This window comes from Ranitomeya imitator, chromosome 2, assembly GCF_032444005.1.
Source record: "Ranitomeya imitator isolate aRanImi1 chromosome 2, aRanImi1.pri, whole genome shotgun sequence".
Taxonomy (NCBI): Eukaryota; Metazoa; Chordata; class Amphibia; order Anura; family Dendrobatidae; genus Ranitomeya; species Ranitomeya imitator.
The window spans coordinates 353,104,690-353,111,331 of NC_091283.1; the positions used below are offsets into that span (position 1 = coordinate 353,104,690).

At 43.4% G+C, this 6,642-nt stretch overlaps 1 pseudogene; it reads left to right on the forward strand.

Annotated features, from left to right (window-relative positions):
• LOC138666557 (zinc finger protein 850-like) overlaps nucleotides 1–2,879 on the forward strand; it is a 141,290-nt pseudogene extending 138,411 nt beyond the window's left edge.
• Nucleotides 2,880–6,642: the final 3,763 nt, after the last annotated feature.

Below are 6,642 nucleotides of genomic sequence, written 5' to 3' on the forward strand. Positions count from 1 at the left end.
TTCATGTTCAGAATGTGGGAAAACATTCAAGTATAAATCAATTTTAGCCATACATCAGAGAACTCACACTGGGGAGAAGCCATTTTCATGTTCTGAATGTGGGAAATGTTTTAGCCTTAAATCAGATCTTGTTAGACATAAGAAAACTCACACTGGGGAGAAACCATTTTTATGTTCAGAATGTGGAAAATATTTTACCTACAAATCACATCTTCTTCAGCATCAAATAATTCATACACAAGAAAAGCCATTTTTATGTTCAGAATGTGGGAAAGGTTTTAAGTGGAAAGCAGATTTACTTAAACATGTGAGAATTCATACTGGGGAGAAGCCATATTCTTGTTTAGAATGTGGGAAATGTTTCAACCATAAATCATATTTTCTTACACATCAAAGAATTCACACAGGGGAGAAGCCATTTTCATGTTCAGAATGTGGGAAATGTTTTAACCGTAAATCATATTTTCTTACACATCAAATGATTCACACAGGGGAGAAACCATTTTCTTGTATAGAATGTGGGAAATGTTTTAATCGTAAATCGTATCTTCTTACACATCAAAGAATTCACACAGGAGAGAAACCATTTTCATGTTCAGAATGTGGAAAACATTTTACAGAGAAATGCCATCTTGTTAGACACCTAAGAATTCACACTGGGGAGAAGCCATTTTCTTGTACAGAATGTGGCGAATGTTTTAACCATAATTCATATCTTCTTACACATCAAAGAACTCACACAGGAGAGAAACCATTCAAATGTTCAGAATGTGGGAAATGTTTTATGGTTAAATCAACATTTGTTAGACATCAGATAAGTCACAAAAGGGAAAAACCTTTTTCATGTTCAGAATGTGGGAAATGTTTTACAGCTAAATCAAGTCTCGTTACTCATCAGAAAAGCCATTCAGGTGTGAATCCTTTCTCATGTTCCAAATGTGGTAAATATTTTAACCAGAAATCTCATCTTCTTCAACATCAAAGAATTCATACAAAAGAGTAGCAATTTTATTTTTTTAACCCATTTATTAATTGGCAAATTGCAATAAAAACAAACAAATGCAAGCATCTACAAGAGAAATAAATATTAGTTTTCTGCACTAAATGATAATAAGGAAATGGAGATGAATGAGTTTCCTAAAATTCAATTTGGGTAATAATAATAATCTTTATTTAAATAGCGCCAACATATTCCGCAGTGCTTTACAGTTAAACAGTTTCAAACACAACAGTCATAAGTTACAGCGTTAACAATAATATAATGATTAAAGCAAAATAAAACAACCCTGCTCGTGAGAGCTTACAATCTACAATGAGGTGGGGGAGATACAAAGTGCAGGTGTCTTTTTACAATGATGTATTTACAGTGAAGGTCCAGCTATCTTCAGGCATGGGGGATAGGTGGAGATAGTGCATGGGCTACACATGCACACTTACACATAAAATGACTTTGATAGGCCACTCTGAACAAATGTGTTTTGAGGAAGTACCTAAAACTGTGCAAGTTGTGGCTGCTCCTAATTTCTTGGGGTAGAGCATTCCACAGTATAGGCGCAGCACGGGAGAAGTCTTGGAGATGGGAGTAGGAGGTACAGCTAAATGCAGAGGTTAGTCGAAAGTTGTTTACAGAGCACAGCAATCAGCTAGGCCGATAGACAGAAATGAGGGATGAGATGTAAGGTGGTGTCGCACTGTGGAGAGCTTTGTGGGTGAGAACAAGTACTTTTTGGATACTTTAATGAATGGGCAGCCAGTGTAACGACTGGAGAAGAGCGGACGCGTCAGAGTAATGATTAGCCAGGTGGATGACCCTGGCTGCTGCATTAAGGATGGACTGGAGAGGGGAAAGTCGAGTAAGGGGGATGCCAATTAATAGAGCGTTACAGTAGTGTAGGCGAGAGTGGATCAGGGCAATAGTAAGGGTTTTTGTTTCCATGATGAGAAAAGGGCAGATTCTAGAGATGTTCTTTAGGTGTAAACGGCAAGAGCGGACAAGAGATTGTATATGGGAGGTGAAGGAGAGATTGGTGTCAAACATAACACATAGACAGCGCGCCTGCTACCGGGGCGTTATTGTGGTGCCACCCATGGAGAGGGAAATGTCAGATTTAGGGAGGCTAGTAGACGGCGGGAGTAGAATAAGTTCGGTTTTGGAAAGGTTGAGTTTCAGATAGAGAGTGGACATGATGTTGGAGACTGCGGACAGACAGTCACTGGCGTTCTGTAGTACAGCAGGGGTAAGGTCAGGGGATGACGTGCATAGTTGTGTGTCATCAGCATAAAAATGGTACTAAGAGCCAAATCAGCTGATGGTCGGTCCATTTGGGGCTGTGTAGAGGAAGAAGAGAAGGGGGCCAAGGACTGAGCCCTGAGATATCCCAACAGTGAGAGGAAGAGGAGATGAAGTGGAGCCAGCAAACAGAACAGTGAAGGAGCATTCAGAAAGATAGGAAGAGAACCAAGAGAGCGCAGTGTGCTTAATGGCTAGTGTCTGGAGCCTAGAGAGTAGGAGAGGGTGGTCAACAGTGTCGAAAGCTGCAGAAAGGTCGAGAAGAATGAGCAGAGAGTGGTCACTTACATTTTGCTGTCAGAAGGTCGTTGGTCACTTTGATGAGTGCAGTTTCCGTCGAATGTAGGGTACAACTGAATGAAAAAAAGGTGTAAAGGTAAAATCATAATTGATAAACCAATTTGCCCTAAAACAACAAATGTTCACTCTGAAACTTGTCATTTTCGAATTTTGGTATATTTACAGAGCCTTGAAAAATAATCATACCCTTTAAAGTCTTACACATTTCATTACACCCACAAATTTACTGTATTTTTCAGAAGACAAGATACACCTAGGTTTTGGAGTAGTAAAATAGTAAAAAAATTTGAAGCAAAAAATGTAGTCATGGCGCTCTGTTATGGGGGTCTTCTGCTGACACTTTTATATGCATAATGGCCCCCAATTCTGTACTATTGTTCCTCATCCTAGTATATATGCTCCCCATCCTGATATTCAGTGGGGGAAATAAGTATTTGATCCCTTGGTAATTTTGTCTGACTGCTGTGTTTGCCATCAAGGGTTTTGCCACCAAGTATTAAAACTTGTTTGCCAGACGGATCAAATACTTATTTCCCCCACTGTATATGTCCCCATCCAGGTATATATGATCCCCATCCTGTTATATATGTCCCCATAAAGGTGTACATGGCCTCCCAACCTGGTATATATGGCCCTCCATCCTGGTATATGTGGCCCCCCCATCCAGGTATACATGGCCCCTGTTATGGTATACATTGCCAGCCATTCTGGTATATATGTGTCATGATCCCAATGGCAGGGGATCACAAAAGGACAAGCACAAAAACAAAACAAGCTCTAGGGTGATGGAACCTGAGCTGACCGCGATCCTGAACCTAAACACACAACTAGCAGTAGCCGGGGAACGTGCCTACGATGATTCCTAGACGTCTCACGCCAGCCGAAGGATTAACTTCCCCTATCAGAAGAAACACAGACCTCACTTGCCTCCAGAGAAACACCCCACAGAAATAGCAGCCCCCCACATGTAATAACGGTGAAATGAGAGGAAAGCACATACGTAGTTATGAAAATAGAATCAGCAAAAATGAGGCCCGCTAAAGCTAGATAGCAGAGGATACAAAAGTGAACTGCGCGGTCAGCGAAAAACCCTTCAAAAAACCATCCTGAAATTACTTGAACTCATGTGCCAACTCATGGAACATGAGGAGTAATTTCAGCCCACTAGAGCAACCAGCAGCAAGAAATCACATATCTGCAAGCTGGACTAAGACAAAAATTAAGCAAAACGTGGAACAGGAAAATCAAAACTTAGCTTGTCCTGAAGATAACAGACGCAGGGAGCAGAGGTAAAAAGACACGCTGATTACATTGATAGCCGGCGAGGAAATGACAAAAAAGCCAGGTTAAATAGGAAACTCCCATAACCTGATGGAACAGGTGGACACCAGAGACCGCAGAGAACACAAGTCACCCAGTACCATCAGTAACCACCAGAGGGAGCCCAAAAACAGAACTCACAACAGTACCCCCCCCTTGAGGAGGGGTCACCGAACCCTCACGAGAACCACCAGGGCGACCAGGATGAGCCCTATGAAAAGCACGGACCAAATCGGCAGCATGAACATCAGAGGCAATCACCCAAGAATTATCCTCCTGACCATAACCCTTCCACTTGACCAAATACTGGAGTTTCCGTCTGGAAACACGAGAATCCAAGATCTTCTCCACAACATACTCCAATTCACCCTCCACCAGCACCGGAGCAGGAGGGTCAAGCGAAGGAACAACAGGTACCTCATACTTCCGCAACAACGACCGATGGAACACATTATGAATAGCAAACAATGCCGGGAGATCCAAACGAAACGACACAGGGTTAAGAATTTCCAAGATCCTATAGGGACCGATGAACCGAGGCTTGAACTTAGGAGAAGAGACCTTCATAGGAACAAAACGAGAAGACAACCACACCAAGTCCCCAACAAGAAGTCGAGGACCCACGCGGCGACGGCGATTAGCAAACTGCTGAGCCCTCTCCTGGGACAACTTCAAATTGTCCACCACATTACTCCAAATCCGATGCAACCTATCCACCACCATGTCCACTCCAGGACAATCAGAAGGCTCCACCTGACCAGAGGAAAAACGAGGATGAAACCCCGAATTACAAAAGAAAGGAGAAACCAAGGTAGCAGAACTAGCCCGATTATTAAGGGCAAACTCGGCAAGCGGCAAAAAGGAAACCCAGTCATCTTGATCAGCAGAAACAAAACACCTTAAATAAGTTTTTAAAGTCTGATTAGTTCGTTCCGTCTGGCCATTCGTCTGGGGATGGAATGCAGACGAAAAGGACAAATCAATGCCCATCTTAGCACAGAACGTCCGCCAAAATCTAGACACAAACTGGGATCCCCTGTCAGAAACGATGTTCTCCGGAATGCCATGCAAACGAACCACATTTTGAAAAAACAGAGGGACCAACTCAGAGGAGGAAGGTAACTTAGGCAAGGGTACCAGATGAACCATCTTAGAAAAGCGGTCACACACAACCCATATGACGGACATTTTTTGAGAGACAGGGAGATCCGAAATAAAGTCCATGGAAATGTGCGTCCAAGGCCTCTTCGGGATAGGCAAAGGTGACAACAATCCACTGGCCCGAGAACAGCAAGGCTTAGCCCGAGCACAAACTCCACAAGACTGCACGAAAGAACGCACATCCCTCGACAAGGAAGGCCACCAAAAAGACCTGGCCACCAAGTCTCTAGTACCAAATATTCCAGGATGACCTGCCAACACAGAAGAATGGACCTCGGAGATGACTCTACTGGTCCAATTATCCGGAACAAACAGTCTTTCCGGCGGACAACGATCAGGTTTATCCGCCTGAAACTCCTGCAAAGCACGTCGCAAGTCTGGGGAGACAGCCGACAAAATCACCCCATCCCTAAGGATACCAGTGGGCTCAGAATTTCCAGGGGAGTCAGGCACAAAACTCCTAGAAAGAGCATCCGCCTTCACATTTTTTGAACCTGGCAGGTATGAAACCACAAAATTGAAACGGGAGAAAAACTGACCAACGAGCCTGTCTAGGATTCAGACGCTTGGCAGACTCAAGGTACATCAGATTTTTGTGATCAGTCAAGACCACCACACGATGTCTAGCACCCTCAAGCCAATGACGCCACTCCTCAAATGCCCACTTCATGGCCAAAAGCTCCCGATTACCAACATCATAATTCCGTTCAGCGGGCGAAAATTTTCTAGAAAAGAACGCACATGGCTTCATCACTGAGCCATCGGAGCTTCTCTGTGACAAAACCGCCCCCACTCCGATCTCGGAAGCATCAACCTCAACCTGAAAAGGAAGCGACGTATCAGGCTGACGCAACACAGGAGCAGAAGAAAACCGGCGCTTAAGTTCCTGAAAGGCCTCCACAGCCGCAGGAGACCAATCAGTAACATCAGCACCCTTTTTAGTCAAATCCGTCAAAGGCTTAACAACACTAGAAAAATTAGTTATGAAGCGACGATAAAAATTAGCAAAGCCTAAGAACTTCTGTAGACTCTTAAGAGATGTAGGCTGCGTCCAGTCACAAATAGCCTGAACCTTGACGGGATCCATCTCAATAGTAGAAGGGGAAAAAATATACCCCAAAAAAGAAATCTTCTGGACTCCAAAGAGACATTTAGAACCTTTTACAAACAAAGAATTGGCCCGCAGGACCTGAAACACCTTCCTGACCTGCCGAACATGAGACTCCCAGTCATCAGAAAAAACCAAAACATCATCCAAATACACGATAATAAATTTATCCAGATATTCACGGAAAATATCGTGCATAAAAGACTGGAAGACAGAAGGAGCATTAGAAAGTCCAAAAGGCATCACCAAATACTCGAAATGGCCCTCAGGCGTATTAAATGCGGTTTTCCACTCATCACCCTGCCTTATCCGCACAAGATTATACGCACCCCGAAGATCAATCTTAGTGAACCATTTAGCCCCCTTAATGCGAGCGAACAAATCAGTCAACAATGGCAAAGGATACTGATATTTGACTGTAATCTTATTCAAAAGACGATAATCTATGCAAGGCCTCAAGGAA